General features: G+C 37.0%; 2 long non-coding RNA genes across 2 annotated transcripts in view; one reads left to right on the top strand and one right to left on the bottom strand.

The window, feature by feature from the left end:
• LOC116655135 overlaps window positions 1–23634 on the bottom strand; it is a 36989-nt gene extending 13355 nt beyond the window's left edge. Inside the window, exons 1-3 of the long non-coding RNA XR_004310293.2 lie at window positions 23551–23634; window positions 21834–22230; window positions 12992–13670 (exon numbers count right to left, since the gene is read on the bottom strand). This is a non-coding gene — a long non-coding RNA (uncharacterized LOC116655135). The remainder of the gene's footprint in view (window positions 1–12991; window positions 13671–21833; window positions 22231–23550) is intronic.
• LOC123257646 lies at window positions 1301–10001 on the top strand. Its single transcript, XR_006507771.1, has 3 exons — window positions 1301–1854; window positions 4825–5107; window positions 8605–10001. It is a non-coding gene; the product is annotated as an uncharacterized LOC123257646 (long non-coding RNA).
• Window positions 23635–25386: the final 1752 nt, after the last annotated feature.

Genomic DNA, 25386 nt, shown 5'->3' with positions numbered 1-25386 from the left:
AAAATAAAAATAAAAGAAAAAAAAAGATAAAGAAGAACCACTTCAACAACTTCCAACTGTAAGAAGGACCACAACCTGCAACAGCAGCAGAAGGCTAAAAGGTCCAGTAGTCCAGCAGTTGCAGGCACAACAACATCCACAGTAGCAAGAAGGAAACATCCAACATCCAACAATAGCAGCACCAACAACTACCAACAGTAGCAGCAACAACGATAACCAAAAAAAAAAAATAAATATTTTTCAAAAATAAAAAAAGAAAAGGAGTTTTTTGTGGCATGCCTCTCCATCCTCCTCTCATTTTTGATGTCAACAAAAATGTGCCAGGCCACAAAAAAAAAGAAAAAATTAATAATAATAAAAATGAAAAAGAGAAGAGGCCTCTAACCCCTTAAAACGGTGAATGACCAACACTTTCCCTTAATTTTTAATTTTTTTTTTCTTCTTCGGTGGCGTCTGACCATCCAGGTGTGCGACAAGCCGAAGCTCAAATAAAATGAAAAATTTTTGGGGTTTTTTCTCGGTTGGTCGGGTCGGAGGGTAAAGTTTGAAGGTAAAACCCAAACAAGGACCGGAGGACCAGAGCAGAACAAACAGATTAACCGCAATAATGAACCTGGTGCTCAAAAAAAAAATAAAAAATATAAAAGGATGAGGAGAATAAATTTCACAATTTAATTCAGGTTTTTGTATTTAAAAATATTATGAGAAAATATTAAAATAAATAAAATATATTATTAAAAAGCAAAGTTAAAATAAAATAATTATTTTTTGGCAGCCGACTGAACGGTTTGGCTGCCGAGCCGCTACTGATTTCTGTAGGTCCTTCTTTCCTTAGGATAACTTTCCATATTCCCCTAGGGATGGGAGATCTGTAGCGATAACCGATACTGATCTATCGAAGAAAGATTAATAAGCTCTCTAAAATGGCACTTTCCAACACTATCAAGGCATTTGAGTGTCTTTTTCTTCTGGAAATTGACTGAAAAAGTCAAATCTGGGGAGTTTTTCGGTTAAATTTTCTTTCTTTTCTGATTTGAAGCAAGTTTTTAGGCTTTTTTTTCAAAAGAAACCTTTCAGAAAGCCCCTAGAGATGAAAGATCTATGTGTTTTATCGAGTTTTTGAGAATGAGATTTTTAAGGAAATTGATCTCAAAGTTCAAGAAGAGACTGTATTGTGAGTTTATTTGTATTCTCTGAAGTTGAACCCACTTCTCAGAAGCAAAAATAGCAACTAGAGATGAGAGATCCATAACGATAGCACTATCGATATACACACCACGCATCTATATCGATTAATAAGCTTTCGCCAGGCATTTTCCCTCACTCATAAGCCTAAAACCCAAGCTAGCGCCAAAATCTTCTGAAAATTGATCAAAAAATCTAAGAAAAATCCACTATTTGGCGTTAATTTGTTTTCTCCGGAATCGGAGCAACTTGTGAGGTGCGACGGAAAAGCGGAAAAGTGGAAAAGTGGAACACACACACACACAGTAGCACACGTGCTGGAGCTTAAAGAGCCCCCGTAAATTATGCAGAGCCACAGAGGAAGAAAGGAGCCGGAGTCCAGGACGGAAGAGCCAACTGTGGAGTGGGAGTGGAAGTGGGAGTGGGAGTGGGAGGAGCAGCAGCTCGACGCGACTAATAAACTCAACTTAGCTGGCATAAAAAATATCCATGCAAATTAATTAAATATTTACAGTTTACTGACATAAGCCGAGGACACAAGCGAGTGGCGATGGAGATGGATGGAGGTGGATGGGAAGGAGGAGAAGAAAAGCGCCGGGAGGAAAAGCTGGAAAACGAGAAGGAAGCTGGAGTAGTGAACTTTCCGCTGAATTGCAAAAATATGCAAAGGTATGCAGGAAGTGTACAAGTGAATGAGTGAGTGAGTGAATGAATGAGTGAGTGAGTGAATGAGTGAATGACTGACTGAATGATGAGTGTATGACTTGGAGGGCGGAAGGATTAGGATGGAGAGAGAAGGAGCCTGCCAGCTAGACGACGAATTTGTCGGGAGAATTATAAATAAGATACGAAGTAACCTAGAATCTTGATTCCAGGAATGTCTGAGAAGCTATCTCTACCTCTAGTAGAACAGTTTAAGATAATCTCTCTTCCCAACTGACAATGACAACTGAAATTAGTGCCTCAGGTAGGGCAAGGTGGCAAAAACAGCCAGCAAACAAACAAACAACAAAAAGAAACAAATAAAGTTTTATGTTTGTAATGAAATTTTTGGCGCGCTACTGACGCCAGGAATAATAAATGCAAATCAATGCAGCTCTAGGAGAGAGAAGAGAAACAGAAGAAGGTAGGGGGCGCTAGTAAAAGAATTCCACAGAGACAAGATATCCCAAAGCTTTGGAGGGAAATTGTTGGTTTAATTTTGTAAGAAAAATAGGTTTAGAGTTTAGATTAAAAATTAAAAGAAAATGAAGTGGAGGAAGTGGTTTTAAAATTAAATAAATAATTAGTTAGTAATATTAGTAGAGATTGTTGAGAAAATAAATGTGTTGCCTACTTCTGGGTGCTCTGGATGAAGCCAGTTGGGAAAGTGGAGTGTAAGAGGCCTATAACTCCCAAAAGACAAATGAAATACCAAAGTAAAATACCAAAAATACTTGAACAATGTAAAAGCGGAAAGAGGCTAAGGAGTAGGGTGGCCCAGGATGTCTGGTTAGCAGGACTAAGCGTTTTTGGGCGAAAACTTTCGCCCTGCAGGGCCCAACTTTTAATGGCAAGAGCAAAGAGACAGTGCCGAGTGCCGGGTGCCGGAGTGGGCCAAAAAGACAGAAGAGCTCGTGCATGGTACACATGTTCCAGCTGCGGGTTTCAGAGGATAAGAAGGCGGAGAAGGTCCTTCTTCGTCCTGGCATACTTAAGTGCATGTTACCCGAACAATTTACTAGCGTAAGTTGGAGAAATTTTTGAATTGGCTAAGAAGCAGGGGCACCAAACGAAGAAAACTTAAAAGACAAGAGTAGAAGTGTGTGAGAAATGGATGTGAGTGATGGTGGAGCTGAAGAAGGACGAAGGACGACGGTGTGGGCTTGAGAAAAAGTTAAGAAAGCCTCACAAGAAGTTGAAATGAAGATTTATTTGCCTATTTGCTTATTTATCTTTGGCTCAACTGGAGGTCTCCGGCTCCGGCTCCGGCTCCTCCGCATCAACATGAAGAGATGCCCCCAAGACTTGTCTTCCAGACAGGACTTCCTCTCCCACTACTACTACTACTACCCTAAAAAATAAAAGGAAATTACGTTAAGTACCGTAAACTTAAACGTCGAGTGGTGGGGTAGACCCACTCCCACTCTCCCCCTGTCCTGTATAGTTAGCATGTTATAAAAGTTGTAAACATCCTCCTCCAGACACTGCAAAGAAATGGTCGTAAAATCAGTATAGCATGGATTTGCTATAAGCCTAGGAGTTTATGGTCCCTGGGCATATGGTTCGGCCCTAAAGACCATATTGTTTCAACATCGACGTTCCATCGATTGGGGAAATGAATCAGAAATCTTTAAACCAAACTGCCCCATAAATTAGAGGCCTAATTGGGCCGCTTAGTTCTCTTCTCTCAGTGCCCTGCGAGTTGTCCACAAATCAGGTGGAATCTCTTCTGAATAGAAGTAGTCCTTGCCACTCGTCCTCTACTCAAATGGGCAATTTAATTATACGGAAATCACACAGAATTCATCTAATTAGTTTGGCGTTTTAATTGCCCAGGAAGGAGACCTCTAAAGGGTCCTCCACTTCGGTCCTTTCCTTCTCGTTTCTTGCCACTCGAGTCGAGTCGAGTCGAAGCCCATTCCACTTTATTTTAGCCGCAGGATGGCCCATAAATTATGTCATCTCGCACTGAAGGAGGAGATGCCAGCACAGGCCAGGCCAGGCCAGACCAGGTGCTAGCAGCAGGAAGCAGCAGGATCAGGCCAAAGGACTCCATTCCACTCCCACCTCCAACCAACTGAAGATATCAATTGTGTGTGCCTCTTGTAAATATTTCAATAATAATTCTTTTCTCTCCTCGACGCCCAATTTGTGTTATTAAAAAATATCCATCTCTCAGTTGCAGCTTCTGTATCTGTATCTGTATCTGTATCTGTATCTGTATCTGTATCTGCAACTTTATCCGTAGATATATCTGTATCTGTATCTGTTCAACTGCATTCTTTATCTTTTGCTTTCTGCGTCACCAATTGACACTCGTTCCGTTTGCTTTTGTCCTCCGTAATTGGCCAATGGGAGCAGAAAAAGCAAAAATCATAAAAAAAGGGGGCCAGAGAGGATAAAATATATGTGTCTTGGAGTGGGAGGGAAATTGTTTCAGAGGACAGGGAAATAACTGTACCAGGAGGTGCTCTTCAAGTCCATGGCTCCATTTTAGTTCATCACTTTTGTCCAAAATAGGTTTAAAAATCACATTTTGGTCCTTCGAGCCTGCTTTTTATTTTCATTTTTCCATTCTATTTTCATTTTTATAGCTCGGAAGATACTTAACTCTCAAAATCATCGATAAATGTTAAAAAATGAAACAAAAAACATATTTAAATGTGATATTTTTGGCCCTTCGAGCCACTATTCTTTGAAGTTTCTATTCCACCTTCATTTCTATGACTCCTTTTAGCTTAAAAAACACCCAAACCCTCAAAACCATCGATATATAAACTATAGATATTGGAAATATGTATGTTTCAAAATGAAACAAGACATATTAAAATATGATATTTTGGTCCTTCGAGGTGCTCTTTTAAGGCACTTTTTAACTCAAAATAACACTTAATACACTATATCCCCATCTGAACCTTTCTTTTTAATACTTTTCAGTTCTGAAACGATGAAGTACTTGGCCGGGATTCATGCCATTCAACGCCTGATGACTCTGACACTTGATGAGCCGAAAGTAAAAGATGTTTTTTAATATTTTAGCAAGCAGCACACACAAGTACTTTTTTGGTTTAGTTAAAAGTTGAACGTAAAGACCGAGAAACGCCACTCAAAGTGCCAAATTTCACGCCACTTGAAGGATCTGCAGCATCAGTATATATATATATATATATATATATATATATCTATATATATATGTGTGTGTGTATGTGTATGTGTATAAGTAAGTATAGCCAGTATCCTGGGCATGAGTTTTAATCCTTTTTGCATTTCGCGCCGAGTCTCGTGCAGCGTAAAAAGCATCGTTAAATAAACATGAGAATATGAATGTATGATTGCCAGTAAGCCAGAAAGCCAGGAGCTGCCAGGACAGGCCAGGCCAGGCAGATGCTCCTTAGTGGCGATAAAGTTTATGGCCAGGCTGGAGGATCCAGAAGCTATAGAATCCAGAGACTACACAGCTCCTTTATTCTTCACGCACTCCTTTTCCCTTTTTTTTTTTTTTTTTTGCTTTTTTTTAATTTAGCCAACCTGCCTTTTGGATCGAAAACTTTTGCCTTCTGCCAGGACGAAAAAAAAAGGGAGTTGTAGTTGGTAAAAAGTTGAGACCGAGACCAAGTTGGAAGTTTTAAATACACTCGAATGGTGGTCAAAAGTGTGTGGCCTTAAACTGCGTACTTAATTCAATTTATTCCACATTAAATGTTTTTAATTGATTTTAGTTAACTTTTTGATTAAAAATGTTTAGAGAGTAAGGAATTTGAACTTTAAATTCCATTTCTTTTCATTTTCTATTTTCTATTTTTTATTTTTTTGGGAATTAGAGACTAGAGAGGTGTAGAGACTATAGCTTCCGATGATCTAAAGCTATTCCCATAATTACCATGCTCGAGTGCTCGGAAATAAGGGTATCTGTGGGGGAGAAAACAATAAAGTGGCCAAGAAAAGCTTCGAAAAACAAAAAAAAAATAAAAGAACAGAAACTGCAGCTCTAGAAATGAAGTGGCAGGCAGGTCCAGGCGGCAAATAAAGAAAAGGAATCAAGTTTTTAGCCTCAACTTCAGTTCAGTTAGTTTCCAACTTCAGGACTTCAAGTTTGTTGGGCCAATTAAAATTGTGAAATATATTTGTCACGACTGCCGCCTCTCGTCCTTTTGTCCTTTTTCCTCCCTCCACTCCACTCGACTATCTCCCCCCCCCCCCCCCCCCCCCCCTTTCCATTTTTCTAGTATTTTATTCGCCGCCGCCCCTGTTCCTGTTCCTGTTCCTGTTTCTGTTCCTCAATCCCTTTTAATAAGCAAATGCAAATGTCGCCTGCCGCCTGCCGCTAAATAAATGGCCAAATTGATTTATGTAGCGAGTCCTTCGCAGGACCCCACACTCTTGGGCTTATCCTTTCGGATTAGAGTTGGCAAAGTTGCGGGGAATTAAAAGGGGCATCAGTTATAGGACTAATATCTAAGAGAGCGATCGTTTCTGGAGGTCTGGGGGGTTGGAAATGGGAAGAAATAGTACTTTTCAGGACCTCCTGAGGCTAAAAAATACTATTAATACCAGGTATCTCTTAGTCCCAACCCTATTACTTCATAGTTCAGTAAGTAAATAGGGAAGAAATGGGAAAAAAATAATAATACCCGGTACTTGTAGACGTTCTAGGGTGAAGAGTTCGAAACAGGGCACCTTCTTAAGCTTAAAAATACCATAAATACCAGACATCTCTTAGTCCTTACCCTACTACTTCTTAGTTCAGTAGCCAAGTTAGTAGTTAGATTGGAAAAAGTATAAATACCCGGTACTAATAGACCTCCAGGCCATACAGTTCGAATCAAGTCGGAGAATAAAAATACCAGGAATCCCTATTACTTCTTAGTTCTGTAGCTAAGTATGGAAGAAAATGAAAAAAGTATGAATACCCGGTACTTGTGGGCCTTGCAGGACCTCCTTAAGCTTAAAAATACTATAAACACCAGGTATCTGCTAGTCCCATCCCTACTCCTCCCTATTTGAATAGCCAAGTTAGGAAAAATATGAATATCTATAGAACTAATAGACCTCCCATCCCCAAAGTTATAAAAATTACTAAAAATACCAGGTACCTCCTAGTCCCCACCCCACTCCCCCCTAGTTCAATAACTAAATATCAAATATCGCTTGTTACATAACTCCTATCTTACTCCCAGACCAACTATCTAACCACTTCCCCTCCACCCCGACCATCTTTTCGGTGTTGTAACAATTTTTTGTATATTTTTCTCCCTTTTTTTTTTTTTTTCATCTGCGGGCCAGATAAATGCCGTCTGTATGTCCTTATTTATGGGCTGTGCCTCGTGATGCTTCTCCCTGGCTACCAGGATACCCAGGATGTCGTCTCTCCTTCGCATCTTTATTAAAGAGCCGTAGAGCCATAGTTTTTAATAAAAATTCATCCAACCCCTCACAGACCAGAACTCCATTTTTTATCATCCCACCGCACCCCACCCCCTACTGTCCCATCCAACACACTTAATTTATGTACTGTGGCAGTGGGTGGGTGGGTGGTTTTTGGTCCTAATAGTTTTTAACTTAAATAGGAAATGGTACCTTGGCCAAAAAAAAAAAAAAAAAAAAAAAAAAAAAAATGGGAAAGAAAAGAAAGGACGATGACGACAAAACCAACAAGGACAATGTTTCTCTCTCTCTAAATTTTATTTTTATTTTTTTCTTTCTATTTTTTTTTTGTATAACTATCTTTTGCTCTTTCGTCGTATTTTTCTTTGGCGTCTTGGAGGCGGCTTCTTTTTGGACCACAAGAGCAGCAGCGGCAGGCCATTGAGTCTCGTGTATCTTGCCAGCATCTCCCCTTCCAGGCCCCAACCACCCACCCAACCACCCACCCATCCACCCACCATCCTTGTGGCTCCTTATGGTAGATGGCTTATTTTATCTGTCTGACTTGGGGTCCTGTTCCTGTTCGTCCTTAGCTTGTATGTCTTGTGTGTCGTCTCCTTCGTGTGTCGATATTTTATTTTTATTTGAAAAAATCAATTTATGGGCTCTTTTGCAATAAACGATTTCTCTTTTATTTGTCTTGGTCTTGGTCGTGGTCCTGGTCGTGGTCGTGGTCTTGGTGCTTTATGGCCGCGCATATCCTTATAATATTTCCTATAGTTGTCATCGCTCCAGCTTTTTTTTCCAGCCATTTTTCAGCCTCCATTATTCATTTTATATTCTATGCTGGTATGTCCCTCACATGAGCTGAGCTTCCAAGAAATATGACCCTCAAAATGCATTCCTCTTGAAGGGTGAAGGGCTTCCTGCTGCACCAGAAATACATATTTATTATTAGGGGGGGATGGCATGAACTATTTGCATTTGAAGTCGATTGAGTGCAAGGGTCAGATGATTGAGAAATCAGGGATAATTTTTATGGGATGAGATTTCAAGGGGTGGTCATTAGAACTTGGCCAGGAACTCTACTTTCCTCTCATAAGTAAATAATTTAAATCACTCATACGCCCCATTGGCCATTAATTCTTATTATAATTTCTTTTATTTTTTTTTCACTCCCTTTCCCTGTTAATTATTTTTTCTTACTGAAACTGAAACTCATATTTGTGGCTTGCTGTTGAATTTATGAATTTGTCAAGTTGTGCCCCCCTTATTTAGTGTGACCATGCTCTATTTGAAAGCTTAGACTAATCCAATTAGCGTTTCATAAACCAAATTTCATTTCTATTTCAGTTTCAGGCTTTCCATTTCGAATTCCATTCCACAAATTCCACAAAAAGAATGAATGAATGAACTGAAACCCCTTGTCTGCATTTTTGGCAGAAAGCAGACAGAACCCCCTTTGACATATTTGTGATCTATCAAAAAGCAATTCACTCAACCAGACCATCAGCATTCATTTGGATTCCATCCTACCGTCCATCCATCCATCCATCCATCAATCAATCAATCAATCAATCATTATGCTCATCAAAATTAGCAACATCAAGCGGTAAACGGAACAAATGAAATGCCTCGCCGGCAACTCTCTGCCAGAAAGCAGAAAATGTTTTGCATTAAAATTAATTACAGCAAGATCTCAGTCTCTATTGTCCAAAAAATCATCAACACGATGATGAATACAAATTACACATGCCGGGAAAAATGGCCAGAAAATATGGAAAACAAAATGGAACAGAAAGGGTTCTCAGCAGCACCCCAGCAGCACACACACCATACACCATACACCATGCCCTCGGCGACAATAACAACTAAAAATCCATCAACACACGCCCAATTGCTACAAAAAATCACTGGGGCCATGGGCCGATGGGCCGATCAGGGGGCTTATTTTTTATTTATTTTTATACAAACACCTTTCGGTGTTCCCCAGCGAGGAGGAATTGGAAATCGAAACCGAATTTTGAATTTTCTTTCTTTTTCGTAAGGGGAAATAATAGGAATAATATAAGAAATAGTATTACTCTTAGTTCTATTAGTAGAAGTATTATAATTTAGTATTTTTGGTATACGATACCAGGTACTTCTTCAAAAATTAATTTAATCTCTATAATTAACCTTAAAGATCAGGTTCTCAACTCGAATACTAAACTTATCACTATTATTATACGATACCTGGTACTTTTCTCATTTTCTACCTCTTTGGTTTTTGTTTCCTGGTATTATTCTTAAAAATCAACTATATTGAACATATATTCTTGGTTCCTATTTCAAATATTTCTCATTTAAGTCCAAGACTATAAGATACCTGCTACTTTTCTGTCTTTTATCTCAAATATAACCAAAGTTATGACCTAGACCAGGGATGCCCAGTCCCATTGCTCTCGTTCCTCCTTTGTTGTTGGATTGCTCTGTCATATGGGTAGAGCAAAATCATATACGTGTGCTGCTCCCAGTATAGGCAAGGCAAATTACAATAACAATTTTTCGTAGTTTAATAACACTTAAACAGTTTCAACACTTTTCTGGCATTTTGTTGTTGGATTGCCGAAAACTTTTCACTGCAAAAAAGCACTTCTTGTTGTGGTTTTGGACAGAATGGTTGACTGTGGAACGATGCATTTTTTCTTTGTCGAAAATTTTCTTTGCGAGCAGCAATGTATTATATGTAATATAATAATAAGCGGAAACAAAAAAATTAATTTGGAAAGGCATTTTATTAAATGCTATGCTAAAGTATCTGCGTCACAAGCCGATATGGAAGCGCAGTAAAAAAAATTCGAAAAATAATTGAGCATATTGAAAATAATTTTAATCCTAAAATTAATTCTCAATTATCCGAAAAAATTTTTTTTTTTTTTTCTGTTGAAAATGTTACAAAAATTTTTTTCAGTGATACGATAGAAAAAAAAAAAAAAACTATCGCTCATATGTATTTGTGCTTTTGTGCATAGGTATTGGAATTTGCTCTGTCATAAGCAGTGCTTGGGCACCCCTGACCTAGACTATATGATATCCGGTACTTCTTGTATAAAAAACTAGATAAGAACAGGTTCTTAGCTCGAATATTTCCAATTGAAGTTATAAATAATACTATACCATACCCGGTACTACTCTCAGATACTAATAATCTCAAATAGTAGCTATAAAGAACATATATTCTATTGATTATCCTAAATATTTATCTTTTAAGTGATGACCCAGATTATATGATACCTGGTACTGCTCTCCCCTTCTACATCTCATCTCCCTATATTATAAACTAATATTTAAGCCCCAAAACTTCCCCCGGCATATGTCTCTCATCTCGAATATTTCCAAAAATGAAGTAAAGAGCCTCATAAAAATCCCTAGCACTTGCAAAATTTCACACAAATTAGATAAATTTTTTGAAAAACTCTGAAATAATTGGAAATGAGTTTTTCGAAGCCAAATTGTATCTCTTCCAGATGCCAAATAAAGTAATTTCTACGAAATAAAATCATAAAAATCTTTCAAATCAAAAACTTTGAAATATTTTCGAAAAGATTTGAAATCTTTTGAATTCCAAGAACCGAAATGCCCTTAAAAAAAATGCCCCAAAAAAAAAATGGTATTTATTGGCTTGGAAGCACACATGTAAGGGGTGGGGGGGAAGTGTGTGTGGGCGTTGGGGCGTGGCAGTGTTGTAAAATCTTACAAGCCGACGAGTGACAAGGGTGGGCCTGGAGGGGGCTGGAGAGCAAATGTTTGTTTTAAAAACAAACTTTTTATTGCCACAAAGTGGCAAGCAACAAGAATGGCCATTTTTCAGGTAAAAAAAAAAAAAAATTGCACTTTATCACCGTTGCAGTGGCCAATAAATTTTGATAGATAATGTTTTTTTTTTTTTATGTTTTTTCTCTTCGTCCTGATTGTAAGGATAACTGGGATATGAGAGTGGTCCCTTGGCTCCTCATTTCCTGTCTCGTATTTGTTTGTTTGACTTCCTATCTACCGATCGGAAATCGGAAGTGATTTTTTGATTTTTTTTCCCACCGAAAGAGAGAGAGGGGGTGGGAGTCGAACTCTTTGATTTGATTAGTCCTAAGTCCCCCCCCATCCCCATCCTTCGTCCTCCAACTGATTGCTCTATGAATGAATCCCGATGAATGGCCCCACAAGGACAACACCAAAAAAAAGGAAGAAAAAAAAAAGTATAAAAAAAATGGGAAATAAAAGTCCCTGCTACCTCGCATGAAATTCCTTCGTTTTTTATCATTTTTTTTTGCCTCCCCTCCTTCAATTTTTGCAGAAATTGATTTCGATTCGTCAGCGATTTTTCGGCTGTCGGTCGGCGATGTGGATATATATCCGCAGATGGCAGATGGCAGATAGCAGATATATAGCTGGACTCTGGACTGGATACTGGATACTGGATACTGGATGGTGGATTCGGGAATTAGCTTGTTTCCTGCGCTGCTGTCGCCACGGACATGTGCCACGGATTTTTCAGCTTCAAATTGAGTTACGAAAGTGGAATGCTGTCCGTTAATGAAGCTCCTCCGATTTCTGTGAGTGTGCGGATATTTTTTCCCCATTTTTTTCCTTTGGATTTAAGATTTTTTTTTTGCAGAAATTTATTCTAGTTTTTGGCAGGGGATTGATTTTTAAAGATTTTTAGCAGAACTGTTAAGTTTTAGGGGAATTTTTAGAGCTTTCTTGGGTTTATTTAGAGGTATTTTGAGAGGTACTTTAATTGGTATTTTTGGGATATTTTAAGAAGTATTTTTAGACTTATTTTTGAGGGTGAAAGGATTATTTTTTAGCACTTTTTGTAGTGTTTCTTTAGGGCTTACTATTTGAGGTTTAATACGAGGGATTTAAGAACTAAGTAGGTCTATTTTGAGGGATATTTTTAAGGTACTTTTTAAGGTATTGCTTCTAAGGGATATTTGTAGTATTTTTTCTTAGAAATACTGCTTTTTACAAAGTATATACCATAATTGTTCAATATTTTATGCTTTTTAATGAAACTCTTAAGATTATAACTAAAATATAATCAAATATAGTTATTATTATTTTATTATTAACCCTATAAAGCCACTTTTTTAAGTTAAACCTCTTGTAATAGAAGTATCCTAAGAACTCCGTATAATTTTGAATCCAACACCCCACCTCTAATTTCAAGCATTACCCAAAAACAACAAGAGAAAAACAAACTCTATAAAATTCCCACAATCTATTATTATGATTCAATGTCGAGTGGTGGTTTGTAGGCCGGCCCGGCCCTCTAGCATTTTTCACTTCTTCCACTCATTAGACACCCATTAGTCAGCGTAATACTCGCGATGATCTATGCCAATCCATTCTCTTTTTTTTTTCTTTTAATTTTTTTGTTCAATCTACCGCACAGTTGCGACTCATTAAGAAATCATTTTTCACAAGGAGATAGAGCCAGAGCCAGAACTAGAGGCAGTGGCATCCAAAACAAACAAAAACCAAATAAATAAAGACAATCTGAATAGAAAAGCAAACGAATGTCTAAGAATAGACATTTTTCCGAAGGGGGGGGCGATGGAAATCTCTGAGATCTCAGGAGGGCAGAGCACTTGTTGAAAATAAAAACAAATTATAATAATAAAAATCAGCAGGGCATTTAAATTCATGGCCCCGCCTTTGACCTTTTATTTTTTTTTTGAAATTTTTATGAAATTATTACCTTTTTTTAATATTTTTCCTCGTCTTGTGTCGCTCGGGGCCTCTTAGGTCAGTTGTTCCATTTAAACACTATTATTATTTAACGCGAAATTAATTTTTTATTGTATTATTAATTATTAATTATTAATTATTAGTGTTTTTGTTTTTTTTTGGGCTTTTGGGAGCAAAAGTCACCGCACTTTGATCTTCTGTTTGTGTTTATTTTTGCTTGAATTTTTTATTGTTACTTTTGGTTCATTGCTTTTTTATTAAATTATTTTTTATTATTGTACGCTTCTTGTTTGCTTTTCTGTTCTTGTTTTCTTTCTGGTTTTTGTTTTTTTTTTTAAATAACTTAAATGCAATTTGTTCTAATTAATTTATATGATATGTTGAATTAATTGCATTTTACTTTCGTAATATATTTGGACTCTATTTCAGTCTATTTGAGCTTTGTTTACTATTTAATTAATTAATTAATTAATTATCAAATAGTTAATTATGAGTTAATATAATTAAGTTTTGAATTTGTTTTGAAAATATTTCAAATATAGAAGATTCTTTTGTAATAATTCTAAAACTTTTCTTTTTCTTCTTCTCTCTCTCTCTCTCTCTCTCTCTCTCTCTCTTTTTTTTTTAATGTTTATTTTTTAGTTTCTTGTTTTTGGCTTCGGGTTTTGGTTTATTTTTTCCGAGTGCTTCTGAAAATGGAGGAAAATATTTGAAAATATTATTATTTTATAAATTTAAAATAGAAATTATGATTAAATATTAAGGAATTTCAGGGAAATACTTATATTATTTTAATAAAATTATATTAATTTGCAATAGTTTTAGTTTCATTTTTTAAGATATTTCGAGTTAGGAACCTCTTTCTTATAAAGTATATTGGTTTCTTTAAAACTCTTTAGACTCTCTTCTGGCGGAACCAAAGATTCTTAGAATGGGAGGCCTTTTAAGAAGCCAAAAGAGTTCGAAGAATAGAGAAAGTGAGAGATAAAAAGATATAGAATTAGTTGGGAGCCTTTTTCTTATAAAGTATATCTTTGTTCTGTAGAATTGCTTAAGCTTTCATCTGGAGAAAGCCTTTAAGAAGCCAAAAGAGACCATGAGAGGCGGAGAGAATGAAAGAAAGCGAGGTCTAGAAGGTAGAAAGAGGTTCTTCTGAGGTTTTTATAGAGTTTATAGTACTTTCTTCTAAAAAAGAGAGGGTCTGCAGCCTTTAAGGAGCCAAAAGAGACAGTAAGTTAAGAACATCTTTCTTCTAAAAAAATATTCTTTTAAAGAACTCTTCAAGCTTTCTTTCTTCCAGTTGACCCAAAGAAAGAGTCAAAGACCACCAAAGACAGAGACTGAGCCCCCCCCTGAGAGAGACAGGTATAGAGTGGCAGAAAGAGAGGGAGCTGAAGAAAGGTAGAGCTCCAAGCCAGAGCTCCAAGCCCCTTGAATTATGCTGCAATAAATTTCACCTCATAAGCCAATAATGACGAAAACTTTTGTGTTGCACATTTCGTGCCATGCGGCTGGCCTACTCCTGCAATGTTGCCCCATAGCCCCCCCCCCCTCATCTCCCGTCCACCACCCAGTGCCCCCTCCCTTGCCCCTTGCCCCCTTGCCCCGCTTTGTCCAACTCATTTGCTCTTCCTTTTTGCCGCCTGCCTGCATAACAATGTCCTACATTCCCAACACGTACTATACTATAGGCTATATAGCTATAGCTATGGATGCTATTTAACAAGCGGCCAAGGGGCGTGGCACCACCTCCTCCTCCTCCTCCGCCGGAGTGCGAGAGAGATAGACAAAATGCGAAAATTGCATACGAAACGTAACGAAAATGCAAAGTCCAAAGTTATTGAGACAGAAGAGTGAAAAGAGCGGAGCAGCGACAGGCTGGCCTGTCAGACTGCCTGCCACATAACACATAACACATAGCACATAGTACATAACACATAGCACATAGCATAACATATAGTATTATATATAAGCCTATGTACTGGCGCCTGCATATGCGGGCATATCCGTGATTAAAGCCAACTTAAAGCCAGCGGCAAAGGGGCTGGAAAGGGGTTGGAATTTGGCACAAAAATATCTCAAATTAATATAGTAATATAGTTAATAATAATACTACTACTAATAACAACTAATAATTATAATACTAATAATAATAATACTTAAATGAGTAAGTTAATAAAGGGTTAAGAGTGAGCTAAGATTTGTAATTTAATTTTTTAAGCCATAATTAGTAAGTAATATTATACTGATTTATATTTATTATTACTATACTATCTATACTTCTATCTATCTATCGTACTATCTATCTATACTTCTACTAACTATTATTAAATCTTAAATCTTATATCTTATAAATATTATCACATTGTGTCTATTATATTACATCTTTCATATTTTATATTATTATTTTATGTTTAATAATAATTTCCTGCACCAATAATAGTTTTTTTTTATCAAAATTGTTTAATTTATTAATGAGTTTAGTTTCTATTTAATATTTTAAGGAAGCTATCTTTGTCTGACAGTTTCTGTATTAAAATTCTAGGAACTATTATAAAGAAACTCTCCTAAGGGAACTATTCTATAGGAACTACTATAAAGAATCTATAATATAGGTGCTATCCTAAGAAAACAATTGTATAGATCTATAATCAAACTACTATATATCTGGAAACTATTATATAGAAGCTATTACATAGAAGTTATCATATTAAAAATAAACTATTATTATTATATATATTATATTATCAGAAAACTATTATATATCTATCTATCTATTATAAAATTATAAACAATTATATAGGAGCTATAATATTCTATCTATTATATATAAACTATTTTTCATATTCTTCAATTATTGTATATATTTTGTTTATTATTATATAAATTTTTTAAATATTACCCTAAATTTCCTAATAATAGTTACTTTAAACAGACTTTATGTATCAAGTTATAGAGCCACTATATATCCATATTTCTTCAATTTCTTCAGACTTTTTCTCCAGTATCTTGATCATTAAACTTGTCCTTTAAGTTCTTGAGCTATAATAAATATAGTTAGATTGTTAAGCAATTTACCCCCTGATTTCTGGCAGTGTTGGTAGCTTCATTTGGAGGTGACTGCATAATATATGCACACATCGCGCCTGCTGCCACTGCCACTGCCGGCTGCCGGCTGCCACTGTCTCTGTCTTTGCACATTTTCCCCATTTCCCAGAGCCAGCACTCCCCTCCCCCCTTTCTGGGTGATATATGGTATAGTACAGTTAAGTAGTCACTATATACCATGGGCCAGGCCGGGCCGGGCCAGGCCAGCACAAACATTTCCGGGCTGCTTTCGTTTTCAAGACAAAGCCAAAAGTCGAACTTCTTCTTGGCCCGAAAAAGGGGTTGAGGCTCCACTTCCACTGCCACTTCCACCGCCATCGTCATCGTCATCGTCATCGTCAGCTTTGAATCTCGGTCACGAGGAGTTCCAATATGGGTGGGTAATAATGCCTCACAGACAACAGTTGGACAAGGACGGCACTAGCCACAGAGAGAGAGAGAGGGGGGCGACATAAATTGGCGGCGGTTCTCTATGTATGGAAAGTCGTGCCATTAAATAAATATTGTGTAATGCGACGTCCGTCCACCTCCATGCCTCACTGTACAGTGTTCCGTCTTCGTTCTTTTCTTTCGGGCTTTCTTTGCTTTCTTTTCTCCGCCCCCTTTTCTCCCTCTCCTTGTCGCAAGTTCATCATTTAATTGGCTTTTTTGCTCCGATTTTGTTAGTTTTGGGAATTAGTATAAGAGTTTGTTCCAAAGAGCCATTTCTAAGAGGTTTAATTGTGTTTTTAATTCAAAAATTGTTAAAAAATAATCAACAATTCATATAATAATCTCTGAAAGGTGCTCTTGGACCTTGGCTTTTGGGAAATTGTTTAAAATCTTATAAGGATCTATAGATCCCAAGACCTCTAAGGCTCTAGACCTCAAGATCTCAAAACCTAGAGGCTCTAGACCTCAAGATCTCAGGTCCTAACAGCTCTAGACTTCCACACCCCATGACTTCTAGACCTCTAGATCACTAGATCACGAGATCTCAAGATCTACAGAATTCTAGAGCCATGAGACTTCTGCACCTCAAGCCTTATACATCTCCAGAGCTCTAGAACTCAAGACCTCTAGCCTTCTGGATCTCAAGACCTATAGATCTCAAGACTTGAAGACTTAAAGTTTCGTAGATCTCTTAGAATTCTGGCTTTCTAGATCTTTAGACCTCTAGATTCTAGATCGCTCTTAAGCTATTAGGATCTCAAGACCTTAAGACTCAGCTCTAGACTTCAAGATCTCTGGGAGTACTATCTTAAACCCTCTAGAACACATTATAATCTCTTCTAGAACAATTATATGTATTTGATTTACTATTTTATAGCATATTTCTTTTTAGTTGCCTTTAAATAGATACTAATATCTATAATACTATTAAAATACTACTACTATTATCATAATATATCATAATACTCTAATAATAATCAGACTTTTGCCTTAAATCTAGTATCTGTTCTAGTGCTATATTATACTTTATACTATAATAGAACAAAATAATATACTGTTATACTATATTTAAGTGCTATAATTATCTATTTGAGCTCTATTTTATAATTTTTTCTCTGCCAGCTCTATTTTTTGGCTTTTTGAAGCCCTTCTTTCTAACCAAGTTAATGCATTATTATAGACTCCTGGCTTTTTAGCCTCCTTCCTGCCACGCCCCCCTCTCTCTTTCAGTTTCTTCTCTCTTCTATCCTCTTAGTCTTCGCGAGGCACGCTTATTCACACTTATCGAAGCATACTTATGGGCGCAGGCGAGGCTTAAGTGCAGTACACCGGGAAAAAGTCGTTTTTTTAATAAAAATAACACTTTTAAATACTATAATTAATATTTAATTGATAAAATATCATATAAACTAACTAGAAGAGATTGAATTTTTGACTTCAGACTAGAAGTGTAAGACTGAAATCTCTCGAAAGTCTTGAAATATTTTTTGTAAAATTTTATTTCAAGTGCAAAGTATAGTTCTAGTTGTTGTTGTTATTTTGTTGCATGTTGTTTTCGCTTTTTTTTTTTTTTGTGTTGTGTTGTTTAGTTGTTGCTGTTGTTGTTGTTGTTGTTGTTGTTGTGAGCCGTGCCTCGCCTCATTGCATTTTCGTTTTTGGGGGCATTCGCTTGATTATGTATGTATATTTACCCTAACACATTGAGGAGCTCAGATGGCCTGTAATTGCTATTTACACTGTGGCACACAGACACAGTGACACACTAGGATACAGGACAGGACAAGGCACACACACTTGGAAGCAAGGCATGGGAACAATTATGTTTGTGTGAGCCTGATTTGATGGCGATAGCAAGAGCCACCAGGCCAGAAACCAAATCAAAGCCAACAGCAAACAAATAAACACAAACACCATCGCATCGAGAGGACAAAAAGGAAGCAAACACACACACACTCACACAGATACTAGCACTAACACTGATACTGAAATACCAGATACTAGATACTAGATATACACTCCCCTTCACCCCCTCTATGTATGCAAAATTTTCATCGCAATGGTTTAATGCGCGATGCGACCTAAAGACCATTTTCAACTACATAGGGACATGGGAGAAATGGGGCCAGTACATGGAGTACATAGAGCCAGGACAGAGCCAAGCTCACAATGCCGGCCAGGATGTGTCGGGATAACAACAAAGGGGAAGGTCTACCCCCGAAGCCAGTCACTTTTGGTTTTATTTGGATTTTTAAGATATATATTTTGGGTATATACTATAGAGTTATTGAGTTAGGTCCTTAAAAGTCCTTTAATTTGTGTTTCAATAACTACTCTGACTTACAGGCCATTGCTCAGCCTTTCATGTCCTTTTGTCAGCTTGGTTTCCTGCTTCCTGATTACAAAATAGGTCAATTATGGAGTAAGAGACAGGTCTGTAGACATAACTACTTGCCTTTACTCTATAACTGATTCAAATATATATTATTTATTGTTATTTTATATTTATTATTTTATTTATCACTTAAATACTTGAAACATTTGAAGGTATGTAAGGAATAACTTGGAAAAGTATAGTTTTAAAATATAAATAACCTCTTAACTATCTTTTATGGCTATCTCTCTCAGTCAAGATGATAAAAAGATATAACTATACTCTTACTATACCTATACCTATACCTACACCTATATCTATAACTCCTTAAAGTCCATCTATCTATCTATCTATTTTTCTTATAAAGCCCTTAAAGTCTAATGACTAATGATTTAAACTTCTCTCATAAATGAATTATAAAATCTACATCCTACTTATAAACACATTTCCAAGAGATACAATATCTCTAAACCAAAATCTCTCCCTTCCAAACTGTTCTATTTAACCTTCTTGATCTATTTAATTAAAAAAAACCCTCTTAACCCTTAACTCCATTAAAAAAATCCTCTACTCTTTCAACAAACACTTTTTGTAAGGCCAAAAAGCTACTGAAAGTAAATGTATTTCGTTTTAATTTATTTATAATATTTTTTAATATTTTCCATCCATTTAGTTTTGAATTTTTTTGCTTTTGAGGCTGCTCTGCGGTGGCCTTTGTTGTGAATGATTTTTTCTTAATGTCCCTGCCTATAAATGTGTGTGTTTTGTGTTGTGTTGTGTGTGTGTGTGTGGGTGGCAATTTTCAGTTTATGGACATGATTTCCTCTACTGCTGTTCTGTTGTGCTGGGCGCTGCTTGAATAAATAAATAAAAAGATGCAGAAATGAAATTGAAATGAAATTTCATATGCCATTATATTTCACAATTATTCCAATTGTTATTCCTCTTTTTTTGGTATTTTTTTTTTTGTATTTAACTTTTCACAGCATATTCTCTCATTTTTGTTGCAATTTTTGCATATTTAATGTGAAAGCGCCAACATTTGCATTAATTCTTTCTCTCATTTTTTTTTATCCTGTGGCTGATTTTGATGTGATTGTATTTTTTTTGCATTTTTTTGATGATGATTTAATGTGAAAGTGGCCTAGAAAGTCCCCCAAAGTGGCCATTTCTTTGCCAGACTCCGACTTCAGCCCTCTCTGGTGTATAATTTTACGATTGAGCCTCAATGCAAATGACAGCAAATAAATTAATTGAATAAATAACATTTTTATGAGATCATTTTTAAATAATTCCCCCTTTTGTTGCAAAGAATCTATTTTTTTTTTTGTTTTCAATTTAATGCTTCACAAATTATTGTAGAATTCTAAAGCCCAAAAACCCCGAAAAACCCAAAAATGCCAAAAAGATGAAAGCCTCAATACCAAAAGTCATAAGCCCAATGGGATGTTTTCGGGGCTGCGGTTCGTTGGATTCCCAATGAGCGATGGCCTGGCCGAGATGCCAGAAGACATGAAGACATAAAGACATGAACAAATCATCAAATCAACTCGAGATTTATTTTAGAAAATATTGTAAGTTTTTCAGATTTCGGCCCGCCTCTTTCTCATTTCTGATTTCTCATTTTGTTTATGTTTGTCTGGCAGTGGCAGTGCCAGCTGACTTGAGGAATTGTTTATAAAATTGTTTTAATTAGAAATAGTTTTGATCGAGACAATGGAGTATTTTTGTCTCCTCTTCTCTCTTCAGTGCCTAAGCTCTAAAATAAATCGCAAAAATGTGTCTAGGGCATTCCGAAATATGAAATCTCATTAAAGAAATCTCTCAAAGAGACTTTTCTACTACTTATATTGTAGTGTATCTGTTTAATAGAGCTTTTTTCTTCAAAAACTTTGCTTAAAAAAGGCTTAAAAACTCAAAAAGAATAGTATTTTGTCAGTAATATTACTCCAATATCCAAAAACCATCCAGTTTTTAAGGGTTTCTGTTTCAAAAAGGTTCCTAACTTTCTTTACCTATAAAACCCTTTGAAAAAATAGCCTTTTATTATTATTATTCTAAACTACAAGAACCATCCAAAAAACTATTCAGATATTAGAGGGTTCTTTCTTCAAAAAGTCTCTGAAGTTGTTTTAAAAAACACATAATTCTAAAATCTCAAAAAACCCACCTTTTAAATATTATTATTTCAAGTTCCATTCAAAAAAAATCCATTTAATACAAATATCTTTTCCTCAGACTTCTCTCCTACCATTTCAAAATTCTAAAAAAATCTTATAATTCCCTAAAAATATATCTTTTAAGTAATATTCCCCTAATATCCCTAAAATAAATCCCCAAACCCATTAGCAATATCTTTTTGATGAGCAATCGCAATCGCAATCGCAATAGCCTTTGAATTATGTTTTATTATTCATTTGGCATTGTTGAAGAAACCATATTTGTATAATTCGTTCGCACTTCATTAGAAATCATAAAAACAAGAAAAGAATAATGGCATTCGAGAAATAATTCTTCAATGCCCGAGAGCCGAGTGGCCCGAACTGAAAAATATATATCTTTCGATCTCTCGAGATCTCCTAGCATGTGAATGAATATTTATTTATATAGAATATTCTTTGATTTTCCCGCAAAATAGGTCAGGTTTGTTGGTGAGGTGAGTTGAGGTGGGGGATTTCAACGCGACCATTAAAGAACAGAACCACCAAACACCAACCACCAACCACCAAGCGGAAGTGTTTCACAAAAAAATCACAAATCAGCAAATTTAGATCATTAAAAAAAAAAAAAAACACACACACACACACACTTAAGAAAAATATACAAGAATAAAAGAAATGTATACACTTTTGGGGGGACTTCTGGATTAAAAATCGAAGATTGATATTATATAGTGGGGATATAGTATTGAAAAATGAATAATATTCACAAAAGAACACACCTTGGAGCCACTCAGTCAGCCTCAAAGGCAGCCAACTTGGCTGCCGCACATTTTTCCGGTTTTCCAGGGATTGTTTTTTTAGTTTCTCTCTTAATTGTTGGCTTGTTTTTGTAATTTGTATATATATATTTTATTGAATATACTTTTGTTTACTTCTTGTCTTGTTCACTTGTCCAGAGTACTTTTCCCAGTGGCATTTTAGTTTGTTCCTTCATGCACACGCACTGCATTTCCTCAAACATTTTGCCGACATTATTCGATTTGCCACAAAGGTTGCTTTCTTTTTTTATTGCTTGCTTTTTTTTTATTTGAATATTTCTTTCTATTTCTTTTCTATAATATTTTTCTCTTTTTTTTTGTGGCAAGCTCACAACACCGCGCGTTGTTGTTCTTGCTGCTGTTTGGGGGGAGGGGGGATTTGATTTTTGGAGATTATTAGTATTTGATTTTTAAAATTAGGCTTTTGGTTATATTTGCACCTTAAAAAAATTTACAAAAAAAATTCTCAGAGTCGCGCGCTTCAAAAATTAATCATAAAAGAATAATAATTTATTTTTTTTCGAATAAGAGTTGAACTCCAATGCGCACAATGCGTGTGTGTGTGTGTGTGAGAGTGTGTGCGTACTAAGTGGGAATGCTGCTCAACTTCCGTTTCCGCTTTGCACTGCACTTCCGTTCAGTTCCGTTCCGTTCCGTTCGGCGCTTCGATCTCGACACGACTCGGACTTTGGAGGCGAGCCATGCCGCTTCTGCTTCTGCTGCGGTCGCTGTCGCCGCCTCTGCCTCTGCCTCGGTCGCCGCCTCTGCCAGCGCCAGCAGCGACTGAGACCGCAGCAGCAGCAGCAGCAGCCGCAACACGAGAGCAACGCCAAGTTGCAACTCCCGGAGTTTCTCAGCAGAAAGTGCAATATCTCGGAAAAAAACGGCATTCGAGCGAGGTTTTAATTTGCAAAGTTTCGAAACAGTTTATGGGTCAAGTGTTGAGAGTTTTCAGGACTAACGGGACTTTACTTCACAGCTATGACTATGGAACTATGTTTTGAAAATTCTCTTCTATTTTTTGAAATGTTCTTTAGTTTCTAAATTCTAATTCCTGCACATTTTATTTTAAATGGAATTTATGGAATTTTTTATTTTCGAAAATAGTTTCCAAATGAAATTCTTTCAACAACTTCTCAAAAACTTTCTCAATTTTCACTTTTGAACAAAATTTTGAAAATCGTTATATTTTAAATTCCTCTTTTTACATTTTTTTCAAACTGCCACAAAGTTTTTGTTTTGAATCTTTGGTTTTTGTTCAGAAAATTCTCCCCCTTCACTCATTTGTTTCTAAAAACAATTTCGAAAAGCCCTTTTTCAAAATCTAAGCCCTATGTTGTTTTCAAAAACATTTCCAAAACTTGAACTTGATTTTGAAAAATATATTTTATTTGAAACTTTTTATAAAAAATACTAAACAAGTCCTTGTTTTTCCAAACACGGTTTTTAGCTTAAACTGACAAACTTTAAAAAATGTATTTTTTGAAAAACTTTTTCTCAAAAACACACACACACACACACAGTGACACAGACGCGGTGGCGGAGTAGCGGTATTTCACAAAAAAAAAGTCAAGAAAAAAGAAGATCGCACTGGAGCTGAGAGAGAGCAAGGAGGAATGTGAATGTGATGTGAGGATGTGACAGAAAGACAGAAAGGCAGAAAGGATGTGACGCAGACCCGTGAACGTGTGCGAACACGCGGAAAAACAAATGCAAACTGTTTTTGCTGCATGGCATTTCGGTATTTCGGCATTTTGGCGTTTCGGCATTCGGGCAACGCCGGCGTCGACGTCGCCGTAGGAGGCCGATGGCCGGTGGCCCGATGGCCCGATGGCCCTCTCGGCTGTCGGCTGTCGGCGAAAACCGTTAGCCGAAGCTTCCTCCGGCAGACAGACAATACAAGCAGCAATGGCGAGAGCGAAAGAGCGCGAACGGTACCGTTAGAAAGGTAGAGAGAGAAAGCAGGCAAGATGCTCGGAGACACGAACGAACACGAGATGCGAAACGACGAAAGTTGGCGAAACGACGAAAGTTGGCGGTACGAAAGTACCGCTGCCGGCGTCGCTGTCACACTCTCTCCCGCAAAGCTTTCGCCGAGAGAGAGAGAGAGTATGGAAGGGGAGTTGAAATGAAACCCGGCTTCGGTTACGAAAATGAGAGCGCTGCAGCAGCAGCAGCAGTTGTTGTTGTTGGTGTTGTTGGTTGTCTGCTGCATTGCTTCATTGCATCAGTAATTGACAAATTGCCTACATTGAGGCGCTAATTTCTTAAGCGAAAGAGAGAGGCAGAGAGAAGGTAGCAACGGTAATGGTAGCGGAGCTTAAGCTGAAGAGCAGGTAACGGTGCTCTGCTCCAAAAGAGAAATAAATTATAAGAAATTATAGCTTCTTGAGGTTTTCGAAGAGAAATGTATAAAAAAAAAGGATAATACTCTAGTATCCCGATCAATTCCAACCTTAAAATTCAGTCTATTTTATTTAATAAAATAATAGTTAGAAAGAAAGAATTAACTTAACAGTTAGAAAGTATCCTAACAGTAGAAGCTCCCTAACAGATCTTACTGGAAGCTATAGTACTGTTAGTTGAAGCAGCGCAGTCGCAGTCTCGGCTGACGTCGCTGCCGCCGTCGGCGTCGGCGTCGCTGTCAGCGTCGACGCTGGCCGACAAAAAACACGTTTTTGTGTTTTCTGTGCAGAAGGCATTCACACCGAAAAGTTTTTCCTGCTGCACGTGCTTTTCACGTTTTCCCACCCCCCCACTACCCCGCACTACTGTCTCTCCATCCGAGCATCTCTCCTCCACTCGCGCGCGCTCTTTCACCCACTCGCACTGCCTCTCTGTCGCACACGCTTAGCCGGTTTTTTGTTTAACAAAAATATTGCATACCTAAGTGGGCCACCGCAAAAAAGCACAAAAAAAAACTATGCAGTTTGGAGTTGTTTTTTTTTTTTTTGGGGAAAATTTCCAAAATTTTGAAACTATTGCACGTCACATTTTTGAAATAAATTTCAGAAACTTGATTGTTTTTTGTTGTTTTCTTTTTTTTTTTTTTAGGTGATGCAATCACATTCTCAGTTCTCCTTTCTCGCTCTTGCACTTAAAACTCTGATTTAATTTTTATTTTTTGTCGATTTTGTTTTATTTTTTGTTTATTTGTTGTTGTTATTGTTGTTGTTTACTATTACGCGATGTGTGTTGTTTTTGTTGTGGCAAACTGTTTTGGGGTTTTCAGGACGAGTCTTGAGGTGAAAGCGGCGCGTGTTAATGCACCACTTCCTGTTGGGCTACTGTACCGTTATTATTTTGTGCATTGCCGGCAAAGCAACTCTCTTTCGCTCTGCTCTGCTCCTCTTCCTCTCTCTCTCTCTCTCGGCCAGAGAGAGCTCTGCAGCAGCAGCAGCAGTAGCAGGCAGCTGGGAAAACTGCAACTCCGGGCATGCGATTTGAAAATTGTGTCGTCAGCTTGACACAATTTTCCAGAAATGCGCCTGGAATGGAAACACATGGCAAACAA

Source organism: Drosophila ananassae, chromosome XR (assembly GCF_017639315.1).
Source record: "Drosophila ananassae strain 14024-0371.13 chromosome XR, ASM1763931v2, whole genome shotgun sequence".
In the NCBI taxonomy this organism is placed as follows: Eukaryota; Metazoa; Arthropoda; class Insecta; order Diptera; family Drosophilidae; genus Drosophila; species Drosophila ananassae.
The sequence above is the reverse complement of the archived record's forward strand: the minus strand, read 5'-3'. Positions and strand labels throughout refer to the sequence as shown.